Raw genomic sequence first — 14,017 nt, 5'->3', positions numbered from 1 at the left:
TAGGAAGTCACGTGGACTGAAGGATCGGAAACACTTCTGGGTCAGCAATATAGGACTGTGGGAGATCTCAGACGTTGAGCTGAGCTGGGTGGCAGGGTGGCAACACGTCTAGGAATGGAGGATTTATTGATTATTGTGGAGTATTTATAAGTATTGTGGAGAGGAAGGTGTTTTGTGCACTGTGTTGCTTTAATAAAGTCAACTTTTGGACTTTTACCTGGTGTCTAGCGACTGATCTGAGGGTTCAATGGGATGACAGCACTCCCTATCTGTCACAAGATACATTGGTTGAGATATATATAAATTGGTTTGCATAGATCCATTCCGATATATAGACGTTGTTTGAGATACATTGGTTTGGATATATACATTGGTTTGAATAGATCGGTTTGGATTTACGGGCAGGCACAGCTTGGCCACCTAAGTTTAACATCTCTTCATCCCTTCATCATTACTTCAATATTATTGTACTATTTTATACAAGTTGCATATGCTTGTCTGTCGCATTTTGTTTCGTATGCCATCTTGGTTGGGGGTCCTCAATTTGAAAGCACTTTTTTTTCTTTCATTATTTAAAACACTCGCACAGATACCCGCCTCCTTGCCCTGGCTCAATGCACATGCCTCACTTGCTCCGTCTTTTTTTCCCCCACGACAGATTTTTCTCAAAAGCTGAGTCACCGTAAAGCATTGATAGAAACCGCAGTACCTCCCATTTTTCACCTCATGAAACATTTGCTTATGATGTCCATATTGGCAGCATTTCATTAAAGGCTAATCTGTTTCAGCAAGGACTTTAGTCCTGTTTGCTGAAAGGATGTTATGGAGGAAAACACTGGAGAAGCGCTGTTTCTTCTGAATGTTGATCAGAGATCAGAATGATCAGAATATCCCTGCTTCACAAATAACAGGTGTTTAACTGTTTATACAGTAAAACTGACAAAACCACACACGCACACACACACACTCAAACTCGCAAATCGCACATACTACTGATTAAGCATATTTGTCAGGGGCAATGATTTTTTCACCCCATAAAACATTAGTTCATTGTTAATAAAAAGCAGTGCCGTGATTTTTATTATTCCTTATTGTCAGCATTTCATTTAAAGATGTCAAGAAGGAGAAAGACTCTCTTATTTTGACAGGACAATCTTTTCTTAGGCTTGAGCACTCGCACATGCATATGTTGACACAAGAGCACAATATGTAAACTGGGCTATCTGAACTGATTTATATACAGTGGTACTTCGGTATACTTCGTTAATCCGTTCCAGATCCTTTGACAAACAGGACATATACCAAACTAATTTTTCCCATAAGAAATAATAGGAAAATGATTAATCCATTCCCCTGAAAAAAAATCCTATTGTTATTGGCATATTATACATTGATGGGGTTGTATAAAATAATTTACATTGCTTAAAACTAAAATACATAAATACAAAAGCAATTTTAACCTCACTTTACTTTTTAATAACGTCTTTGTTTTTCACAATTGAAGATACCGTCGTTCTCGGCAAACGGTATGCAACAAGCATGTCCCGGATACGCATACCACCTTCATACTTTTCAACAATCAATTCAAATTTACATGAAAAAACACAAAATCACGTTATGATGAAGCGGGTTTGCTGTCTGCTCCCATCTGCTGTCGGGAGCCCTTCAACCCTACACCGTCGGTAATGTGCCTCACTGCTAAGCTCATCGGTAACAACAAAGCAAGGGGATGGTGAAAAAGTGCAAAGTGCTTTTATTAAAACAATCAACAACACAGGCTGTTCAAATTAAAGTGCAGACTCCAAAGTTCCAATAAATAATCCATAAAATCAAAGTGAAACATGGAGGGAAAAAAGTCTTCTTAAAAACAACGAGGTTAAAATAGAGCAGGAAGCATTCTTTAAAAAAACAAAAAAAACAACAAGAAGCCCGGTGCCTTTTTACATGCGGCCCCCCTGCTTCCCAAAAGGGGAGTCGCCCTACTTGCAGCTGACCTTCACTCTGCCTACTTCAGCTACTTCATGCGCTCTCTCTCTCTCTCGCGTGCGCAACCTTCCGTCCGTTCTTTCTTTTTCCTCCCCTTCTAGCCGACTTGCGCTTCTATTTATCAAGATAAGCAGCCCCAGGAACAATCACGAATGCGGATGGTCTCTCACCTGTGCACTTAGGTGAGAAACGCCCACATCGCAAATCGTCCTGAGAACCTTCAGCTACATAACCACCTCGCACCCTCACCAAGCCGCGAGCACGGTGATTATTTGTTTTAAAGCTGGATTTTGACAGGAGCTGTGGACCCGCCATACCACACGTGAAAATTCACATAGAGTTATAGCACGGGTTGTTCATTGAATGCTAGCAACTGGCGCACTGACGCTCGTGGGCAGTCGTGGCTTTGTCTGGAGAGAGGTAAACAAGGGTAGCACATGAGTTGTATTCCAAACAAAGGTCGTATACCAAGAAAAATTTTTCGTGTCCAAACAGGACGTATGCCAAGTTGGACTTATTCCAAAGCAGATGTATACCGAGGTACCACTGTATATCCAAACCAATGTATATATGTCTAAACAGGTCTATCTAAACAGATTTATATACAACCAATATCAAATACGACCACGGGCAGCAAAACACTCAGTCTATCAATCTATCAATCAATCTATCTATCTATCTATTTACTTTGAAACATTAATTTTATTTATCAAATGTACCAAATACCCACTGATACACTTTTGTATGACAAGTCAATTAAAGAGTACGACAAACAGCAACTGAGATGTTAAATGTTTTATTGAATCTGTTTTGACAATTAAAGTCTTTTAATTAATAATAGTGATTATAATTATCAGAAAACTTTAAATTTTAATATTGACATAAAAACCAGGCCAGTAACATCTTTATGATGTATAAATTCTTATAAATTCCAATGTGCATTGATAGCAAAGGCATGAACTTCCTTGTAAGTATCCTTTGCCTCCTAAACTCAACAAATAACATTCATATTCCTCCTGTTGCCCTGCTTGTCCATTTTGACATAGCAAAGGTCATCCCCTTGAAAAATTATATTCACACAGCAATGAATTACATGGTGCAATGTAAAACACTTCAAACAAAACTCCAAAATGTAAATTTTCTTTTATTTAAGTTGACTTCCTCAATGGATCTAACACTTACAACATGGGACACTACAACACACATACACAAATATCTTTTAGTATGGTGTTAAATAGCCTTGAAAATTGGTAGTATCTAGTAAGATGTGACGACGAAGTTCCTCTGCAAGGTGAGCCATGAATACTCTTCTTTTCTCAGTGGCCCCCGTGCATGCCTTGCACAGTACATGTGCGTTGATCACCGCCAGGTCAAGCTTTATGTAACACAAGCAACTGGCCACCTGCATGTTCCTGCCGCACTGAATAAGCTCATGCCTTCTGGTGCATTATGTCAGCGCAGCATGGAGAAAAAAAGAAAGAGACAAATATATGGGACATTGGGTATAAATTTATTGTACTTGTAAAAGTTAGCTTTTTTCAGTTTTATTCTCTCAATCACAATCACGATGTAAACCCCACCCATCATCGCCCCTCCTTATCTGATTCTAAGTAACAGCAGAAGCATAGATTCACACCCGATCTGAAGCTGCTCGTTTTCAAATAATATTGCATTAGTGCTGTTAAAAACATCAACACAGTAGATATTCACTCACGGAGTTCAAACATTAATAAAGTGTACTCTTACTTCTTGTTCTGCCTCTTTCCTTGGTATACATGTGGGTCAATTATTACCAAAGTAAACCATCACAAAAGATGAAGGTCTGCTTAGAGTATAGTCTGACTATTATTTTTTTTAATTACTGTGGTTTTTTGTTGGATGTTGAATGAATTCCAACTTAACTGTCATTATATGTAGCATCATTTTTTTCCCCTTTACATTATGAATACAGTAGACATTGTGTTATAATATGTATATCTGAAATTCTAATATGATGTGCTCAGTTGTCGGTACTTACATGAAAACACCTTCCGTTTTTCTCTTCTACCTTAGTTTTAAGTTAAAATTAAGTTTCAGCTCTTTCAAAATCTGACAACAAAAGCACAGTAACTTAAGAAAATAAATGTTATTTTGCAAAACAGAACAACATTCCTGTTTAGTGACTGCTGGGACTGATGCACCTCAGTCTCTCTGTTTGTGAGAATTCACACTCTGAGGCTTTAGTGTCTAAAATTAAAAAGCCGTGTTAGTTACTGGACAGAGTGAGCAGACATACAGTACAGTATTCAAGGCAGCAAAATATTACAGATCAAGTAATAAATATGAGAAGGCTTTGCAGAAATTGTGCACAAATTACTTTTGAAACAAAGCCTCAGTAGTCTTACCTGTAGAAATAGCAAATCTAACATGAACTGCACATCATCTCGAATTGGGAATCTTAAAAGCAGTAGAAAAGGACATCCAGTTGTGTCTCAGAATTCGGATACACTGCCATCTGTTCAGCCACTTGGAAGGCTGGTTACCACTGGGCATCCTGTAGGGTCAATACAAAAAACACAATTAAGGGATATTGTTTTTCAACTGCAGCAATAAGAAAGAAGTTATTTCTAAGGAGCAAGCCTTCTCCATTATATTCAGTAAAATGTGTGTGTACTCCTCCTAAACCAACAGCTAAATGATAAGCCAATGACAGATGACAACGGCAGGTGCCCAGCCTGTCACTGTGCCACATCAGACGCACACCACACTTCTCTGATGGCTTTGGATATACATTTTAAAATTGCCTGTTTTCTGCCATGGAATTTTTTCTACCAAACAAGGTTAAAGAAATCCATTTCAAAATTATGAATAAATAGTACCCAACTAACAAATTAATTCATAAGTATGACATTAATATATCGCCAAAATGGAGTTTATGTACAAATGAAAAAAAATCCCCTCAGATTTCTTTTATTTCTACTCCTATTCCAAAATGTTTTAGAAAGATTTATGTCTGCTACTGTCTTGAATGATAAACCCTGTTTAATTCTTGTTCTTATACTGTATACAATTTTGAAGACTGCATGTTAGAAAACGGAGTAACTGTGGTTTCCTTCCTTCATAAATTTCATATTCATAAGTGTAAAGTACAGAGCGTTAGACCCCCGTTACATCTTTCTGTATGGACATTAATATGCTAGAAATAGTTTTTAAAAACAGAAAACACGCTAAAATAATTAAAACGTGTAAGATTCTGAAATGCTCCATTAACAATTTGTAACGCTATTTTCTGCATCTCGCTTTCTTGTAATAACTTAGCTGTTGCTACTCTTGTATGTAATTTAGCCTTCATTATTATATATTTGATAAATTTATTATGGAAAAACTATTGTAACGGTTTAATCTGATATCAACATAATAAAAAATACCGATGGCTTTGGAGGACACACTTTACACCGGTCAAGTGGCAGACGTGCTATCAGTTACAGTGAAGTAGAAGAGGTCCGGTCGTGTTATGGGGCAGCAGTTCAACAAGAAGGACGGAGAGATGTGTGCCATGTTGAAGTAGCGGCTGCCCCTCGTGCCCGGCACTTCTAGAATCCTCCATCTCAATCCCTGCTCTGATCTGCTGTGTCTTTGCCAAGTGATCACGAGGTATTGGCCTTTTTTTTTTTTCTTCTGAAAACTGTCACGGTCTCATTACACTGGCTGTCTGTATCACATAGAATTGATTTCAAGGTTCTATTAAATAATTAGAAGGCTTTGAGTATTTTAGACCCTGCCTGTGTTTTGTAGTGTCTGCTCCCAACATCTCTTTTCTGAAATGTTGCTTTGCTTTTTATTCCAAGATCAGCCATAAAAACTGGTAGCTTTCTGTACTCTGGAATGCTTTGCCAATAGAGGACTGCCAGGCTACAAATGTCAAGCATTTCGAAAAACTTCAATAAGCCCACTTTTTTAATTTTAATTTTCTTAATTACTTGCATTGGTTGTAATAGTTTAGAAATGATACTGTGTACACTTTGTAAGCTCTGCACTGAGCACTAACTTCTGCTGTGTTTCTCTGTTGTTTTTTTCCAGTTTATTGCAATGGGCCCCCTGCGTCTCCACCGTCTTTTAAATCAACCACAACTGCCTGTGACAGAAGAAAAGTTCACAAGACGTCTGGTATAATAAGTTTGTTATAATATTAAGAATTGTGTTGCTGTATCTGTTTTAGATCTTTTTATATATATTTTTCATTCTTTTTCTGTGTAACATGCCATAAAGAGCTGAGCCAGATTTAGCATAGAGTGTCAGCATTCAGAATTGCTGGGTCAAGAAAAGTATAAAGACAGACAGGGACATCTGTGTTGTAAACCCTAAAAAGGACTAAGTGTCATTTGAACGACTGTTTGATGTTCAGCACAAAATTGTCTGCCTTGTTAGGAAATTTAATAGGAGCTTGGTCGTGTAGAAAACAATATAAAAGAAACTGGAACTTTGCCAACTTTGAGAAACTGTGTGGATGAAAGAGATTGACCCAAAAGCCACCTCCATTGTGACAAAAAAAGCAGTTTCTACACCACCGAATCCCTGAAAAGAACTTTTCGGTGAAATGAAGCGACTTGTTTCTCTTGTCTGTACAGCAACGTAAGCCGCATTAAACAAGCTAAGTATATTCTGTCTTTTCTGTGACTTTGTCGCCGCCTATCGCTGAAAAGAGGGATATCGCCGTTATTATTTATAATTATTTAAATATAGGTTTATTAAAACGCCGCAATATAAAAGAAAATATTTCCAAGGAGCTAACACTCCCATCGGAAACAAAGTCCTGAAATGGAATTGTGATTGGAGTGAGACGGCCACAATTATGTATGCTGGTATGTGCAGATTGGGTCTGTGTGGGCTTTGGCTTGGGACCCCCAGAGGTTTATTATCTCCAGTATCCTTGAAGGCTGCAAGTTTGTCTTTGTCCCCGGCTATTTGACCAGGCAGTGTATTTATTACAAAGGACAAGTACCCCTCCATTTGCTTCTTATTGACTTTTATAATACCTTCAGTTTTCTTTGTAACTGTATATTTTTGTAGAGCAATTTGAGCTGCACTTGTAAGCAAAGATGATATAGAAATATTATTAGTGAACAAATATTAAAGGACAGATCAGGAAAAATGTCAGTTTAAATAGAACAGATTTTTTATGGAATATTGCTGGATAACAACTCTGACTCTGAGTAGCATCTTGTTCATAAAGCAAAAATAGCATTTTTCCTATTTTGACAAATTACTGATTCACTTTTATTGTGTTCAAAACCTATGCTAACATTTTTTTAAACACTAAGGTAAAAATATGTAAATATATTTGTGTTCTCCTTCCCTAATAGTTTTTAACACCACCCCTTGTTGGCCATTTTCATTGTAGGTTTGTTCTAGTTAAATGCATTTCCCATTTATACATCTTTATGATTTCTGAATTTTCTACTCATAATATATATACATATAAATATGGGTGTGTGTATAATTTGTTTTTGAGAAACATTGTTCACAGATCTTTCACTTTTATTTTTAAACATACCATTTATTCCTTCAACAAAAATGTATGAGAGGTGTATTGTATTTCCTTTTTTTAAGTTATAAAAATGAACTGGCTCTGTGTCAATATGGGTGAATAAAATCACTGACATGAGATGAGGAGTCTGAACACAAACAGCGGTGCGTTATGTTAATTAAACTTGTAAGAATGAATATCACTGCCCTCCTTCCACATGCTGTTCATCATAAACTGAACTACTTTATGCTGTTTAAATTCTGCTCAGTTAGTGGAGAATATTTTATTTTACAACTGTTAAATTCAGTTCAGTTTTATTATATTAATCGGTAAGTTGGTTTCTCACTGGGTTTTACAGAGACGCCTTGAAATAAAATTAAAAACATCACTAAGAACAAACATATTACAAATATGAACTACAGCAACAAGTACTTACTGTAAAAAAAAATAGATCAAAAAGATAGATTCAAGTGATAACAGAACACTCACATAATTTAAGTCTGTGGGTATAAAGTTAAACTTCTCTGTAAGATTAATAGCTATTGGAATAAATGAGGATTTGAACCAGTGGCATTATGCTCTTCATTTCTTTAGCATCTGACCTGACTGCACAACTGAGAACAAATTAAAGAATTTTAACAAGTAGACAGTCACAGTTAATACTAAGGACAGGGACAGTCAGCACAATGCCATGCAACACTGTGTTAATTCTTTTCTTTTTTTGAAAAAGGACCATATATTTCTAGAAAACTGGTTGGATACATTAGGTTTTGTAAACCTGATGCCTTAAGACAAATGGCAATTTTATTAATAATAATTGATGTCTAAAGATATTTTTAAACAAACACAATTTTCACATAAGAGGGAAATTGCAACAATAGATCAAAAGGAAAGGAAACTTTGTATGATTTATTATGTGAGTGGGAAAATAAAAAACACTACATACTTTATATAACATATATATATATATATTGTAGCGTTCTGTTCTTTATTGTAGAGTTCTGTTCTGCAGTTTGTGTTCTGTGATTTACATCCCTCTCAGTTATTTATTCTGTTGTCCCTGTTATTTCTGATGGATTGTAATAGAGTGGAAGGTAAAGGAGGTTCCGGAGGGATGGGGGGTGGAGCCAAGGCGGGGGAGGGGGAGCGCTGTGAAAAGGAGGAGGGGTGTGGGGTGAGGGAGGAGAGGAGGACGTTCTTGTCAGCCTAACAAAGAGGGTTTTTTTTGGATTGCTGTCTGTTCGGCGTGGTTGTGGCCAACAGCAACCCTTTTTATGTTGTGACTAATAAAGAGGGAACTAACCAAGTGATCGTCTCGGATCGTCATTACGTCTGGAAGACGCTACACTGGTGTCAGAAGTAAATACTGCCGGATTGTGCTCGGCTTTCGGGTGAGCTAGCTAGCAGCTTCCAGCTAACCCTGCTATCACCGTGAACAGCATGGCCGTACAGCGGGACAACGCAGGCGCTCGACCAAAAGTCAAGGAGGAGGTGGAGTATGGTGATAACTCTGATACACCGGGACGTAGGATAGACGCTCTCCGTGATATGGAGCACGTAGCTCGCCTGAGGCAGACGGCCAGGAAGCTAGCTGCGGACGCCGGATTCAGCGCGGGGTTGGCGGGGGACGGCGCTGGCGGCGCAAAAATCCACCAGGAAGGAGGGGAAGCGAGCGTAAACAGAAATGGCGGCCCCCTATGTGACCAGCCGCAGATGAAAACGCCGAAATATTCTGGTAAGACTGACTGGGAGGCCTTTTATGCACAATTTGAACTGCTGGCAAAGGCTGCGGGCTGGTCCGAAGACATTAAAGCACTTCAGCTGGCTCTGTGCCTCACGGATGATGCCTCCCGCTGTCTGCTGTTACTTAGCCCAGAAGAACGGAGTGTCTATGAGGCCTTAGTTGGGGCCTTGCAGCGGCGTTTTGGACAATTTAATCAGCCCGCTGTCCTGCGCTCTGAACTGGCTAATAGACAGAGACTGACAGGGGAGCCGCTCCGCGTTTTGGCTGCAGAGATTGAAACGCTGACGAGGAGGGCTTACTCGCACATGCCAGCCATGGTGCAGAGCGAGCTTGCAAGGGACCAATTCATCCGGGCTCTGTCCCCGAGGGACCTGTGGGCACAGACGCAGCTGGCCCACCCTAGCACGCTGCAGAACGCTTTAGAGATAGCGCTGGAAAGGGAGCTGGTGGGAGCTGCGGCTGAGACTGATGCCTTCATCTGTAGCCCTGTTGCTAGGGCCGTGGGTAGCGAAATTCAAGGACCAGAGAAGCCGGCGTGGGTCAGCGAGCTGACAGAGATGATTCGAGCTGTGTCACTCCAGCCCCCGCAGAGCGGCCGACCTCGCCGCGGAGATCTTGTCTGCTGGGTGTGCGGCCAGGGCGGCCACATCAGCGTGCGGTGCCCAAAGCGTGCTGACCGACAGGGAAACGGCCCAGGGTCTGCGTAGAAGGGACGGCGCAGACCCCTACTCATCAGTCCCACTCCGTGGGTCCGTCGGGGGATAGAGCCCACTTGCAAAGCCGGGAAAGTATGGCTCAACTTTCCCCAGAAGCAGACGACGGCGCGGAATGGATCAGGGTCGTCGGCTGGACTCATGTTGGGGACTTCTGCCATGTCCCTATCACCCTGAAGGGGGCGCTCTGTTTAGCTCTAATAGATACAGGCTCCACTGCCACGCTCCTCAGACCCGACATGGTTCCAGCAGGGACGCGGTTGGCAGCCACATCCGTCAAGCTTCGAACTGTGACGGGGGATTTAACTCCCATGCTGGGGCGGGGGCTAGTGAACATCCAGGTAGGTGGCCTAGTAGTGGACTTTAAGGTGTGGGTTGCAGCTGTACAGGATGAGTGCATATTAGGCCTAGACTTTCTAAGGGCAGCTCGGTGTGTACTGGACTTGGGGAAAAACACACTACAGTTCCCGGGGGGTCCCATGGTGCAGATGGTCCGACCTGCGCAGTCCCAAAGCTCACCTCCAGCGGCGTCGAAAAGCAGCGGGGACCCATCAGATGGAGGACATACCCCTGCAGGTGGACCCGCCTGTCCCCGTGCACCCTGTCATCCACACCAGGGGAGATGTACAGCCACAGTCCTTGGTCCAACAGCCGGTGTCGGGGGAGGCTGACAGGTTGACGGCGGTGAAAGAGATCTGGAGGCGCAGCTGTGATGGCCTGCAACCCGAGCAACAAGAGCAGCTGTGGCCGGTGTTGTGGGAATTCAAGGACATCTTCGCACTCTCAGAAGAGACCGGCCTGACACACCTGGTCCACCATGAGATCGACACAGGGGACGCGCGGCCGATCAAGACACGCCCCCGCCGCCTCCCCCTGGCACATCAGGAGGCCGCTGACAGGGCGATTGAGGAAATGCTCAACGCAGGGATCATTGAGCCGTCCAACAGCCCGTGGGCTTTGGGGGTTGTGATGGTCCACAAAAAGAAGAGTCAGAAAATGAGGTTCTGCGTAGACTACAGGCCTTTGAACAGTGTGACTAAAAAAGACTCGTACCTGCTACCCCGCATAGATGAGTCCTTGGATCTGGTGTCGGGGTCATCGTGGTTCTCCTCATTAGACCTACGCAGCGGTTATTGGCAGGTCCCACTCAGCCCAGAGGCCGTCCAAGACCGCTTTCTGCACCGGGCGGGGGTTGTGGCAGTTCAAGGTCCTCAACTTTGGCCTTTGCAACATCCCCAGCCACATTTGAGCGGCTGATGGAACGGGTCCTGGATGCCATCCCCCGCCAAGAATGCTTGGTTTATTTGGATGATATTCTTGTGCATGGGGGCTCCTTCGAGGCGGCACTGGGTTCGCTGAGGAGAGTCCTACAGAGGATAGCAGCAGGACTGAAGCTGCACCCAGAAAAGTGCTGCTTCATGAGGAAGGAACTGGAATTTTTGGGACACAGGATCGGGGGTGAGGGAATCAGCACTTTGGAGGACAAGGTCCGGTCGGTGAGGGACTGGTCGACGCCTACCAGCATCAGGGACTTGAAGAGCTTCCTTGGGCTGGCCTCCTATTACAGGCGGTTTGTCCGGGGGTTTTCCTGTATAGCCTCACCCCTGTTCCGCCTGCAGGGGAAGGGCTGTGACTTTGTGTGGACACCAGAGTGCGAGCAGGCCTTCAGCTCCTTGAAGATGGCACTGACAAACGCTCCGATCCTCACCCCCCCGACCCTAGTCGGCCGTTCATCCTTGACACGGATGCCAGTGGTGTTGGAATGGGGGCGGTGCTGAGTCAAGTGGGGGAGGAAGGGGAAAAAGTAATGGCCTATTTTAGCAGGACTTTCAACAAAGCTGAGCGGCGCTATTGCGTGACCCGCAGGGAGCTCCTTGCAGTTGTTAAGGCCATAGGTCATTTCAGGTACTACCTGTGCGGCCTCCCTTTCACCGTCCGTTCCGACCACTCTGCCCTACAGTGGCTGATGTCCTTTAAAGAACCAGAGGGCCAGATAGCCCGCTGGCTTGAAGAGCTGGCATCGTATTCCTTCATGGTAGAGCACAGGGCGGGGACCTGGCACACTAATGCGGACGCCATGTCCCGACGCCCTTGTGTGCATGCGGGCTGCAAGTACTGCGAGAAGAGAGAGGCCAGGGAGGCTAAGATCAAGGGGGAGGAGGAGAAAGATGCTACATGTGAGGGTGGTGGACCGGTTTGCAGGTTGGCTCAAATGTTGGACCAAACAGAGTGGAGAGCTCAACAAAGGCTGGACGCTGATCTACAGCCGGTGCTACGCTGGGTGGAGGCAGGCCGCAAACCACAGTGGGAGGAGGTGGCAGGGTGTTCTCCTGCCTCCAAAGGACTCTTTGAGAAATTGGATGCCCTTAGGGTGGAGAACGGGGTACTGCAGAGGGCCTGGAAGGAGCCGGCCACTGGAGAGGAGAGGTGGCAGGTGGTGGTTCCCCAGGCCCTGAGGGAGTATATCCTCCAGGCATGCCATGGTGCCGCGGGGACTGGTCACTTTGGGGTGGCAAAGACTCTCCGTCGCATCAGGCAGGGGTTTTACTGGGGTCAGGTCAGGAGGGACGTGGAGGACTTCTGCCGTCGCTGTGACCTCTGCACAGCGCACAAGGGTCCCCCTCATCAGTCCCGTGCCGAGCTCCAGCAGATGGCAGTGGGGGCCCCGATGGAGAGAGTCGCGGTGGATATAGTGGGCCCGTTCCCCTGTACAGATAAGGGGAACCGTTATATCCTTGTTGCAATGGACTACTTTACCAAGCGGCCAGAGGCGTATGCCATTCCAGACCAGGAGGCAGAGACCGTGGCTGATGCCCTGGTGGAGGGCATGTTTGCAAGGTTTGGAGCCGCAGAGACCATCCACAGTGACCAGGGAAGGAACTTTGAGTCTGCTGTGTTTTCAGCCATGTGCGTGAGCCTGGGCATGCGGAAGACCCAGACCACACCATTGCACCCCCAGAGCGACGGCTTGGTTGAACGCTTCAATCGAACCCTGGTGAAACAGTTAGCCATCCTCACGGCAGAGCACCAGCGGGACTGGGACACTCACCTCCCCCTCGTCTTGCTGGCCTACAGGTCTGCTGTACAGGACTCCACTCTATGCACACCAGCCCTGCTCATGTTGGGACGAGAACTGCACACACCACCGGAGATAACCTTTGGGAGACCCCTGGCGTGCCGCTGTTCCGCCAGGGCCGGAATACGCCAGGAAGCTCCAGCACAGAATGGATTCAGCTCATGGCTTTGCCCGTGACCAGCTACAAAAAGCGGGCATCAGACAGAAGAGGTGTTATGACATGCGGGCTAAAGGTCATGACTTCCAGGCCGGGGATCTGGTCTGGGTCTATAGCCCGAAAAAAAAGAAGGGTCGGTGTCCTAAGTTGGACTGCCACTGGGTGGGCCCTTGTAGAGTGCTTGAAAGACTGGGAGAGGTGGTTTATAGAGTCCAGCTACCTCCTAGGGGAAGGCGGGTGGCCCTCCACAGGGACAGGCTGGCATCCTACAGGGGCACCGGTCAGCCTCAACAGAGCCCTAGGCGGCCCATGCCCTCTCAAAGGGACCGGGTGGCCACCACCCCCTTCCCGGCTGCTGTTCCATCTGATAACCCTTTTACTTCCCCCCCTGCGCTGCACCCACCTGCAGGCCTCAGAGACTGAGAAGACCCCTCGGGCACCTCAGGGACTTTTTGTGGGATCCTCGAGACGAGGGTCTTAGTGGGGAGGGAGCAGTGTAGCGTTCTGTTCTTTATTGTAGAGTTCTGTTCTGCAGTTTATGTTCTGTGATTTACATCCCTCTCAGTTATTTATTCTGTTGTCCCTGTTATTTCTGATGGACTGTAATAGAGTGGAAGGTAAAGGAGGTTCCGGAGGGATGGGGGGTGGAGCCAAGGCGGTAGCGCTGTGAAAAAGGAGGAGGGGTGTGGGGTGAGGGAGGAGAGGAGGACGTTCTTGTCAGCCTAACTAAGAGAGTTTTTTTTTTTTGGATTGCTGTCTGTTCGGCGTGGTTGTGGCCAACAGCAACCATTTTTTTTGTTGTGACTAATAAGGAGGGAACTAACCAAGTGACCGT

The sequence above is a fragment of the Polypterus senegalus genome, chromosome 12 (genome assembly GCF_016835505.1).
Source record: "Polypterus senegalus isolate Bchr_013 chromosome 12, ASM1683550v1, whole genome shotgun sequence".
Taxonomy (NCBI): Eukaryota; Metazoa; Chordata; class Cladistia; order Polypteriformes; family Polypteridae; genus Polypterus; species Polypterus senegalus.
This window is presented reverse-complemented; position numbering follows the sequence as displayed.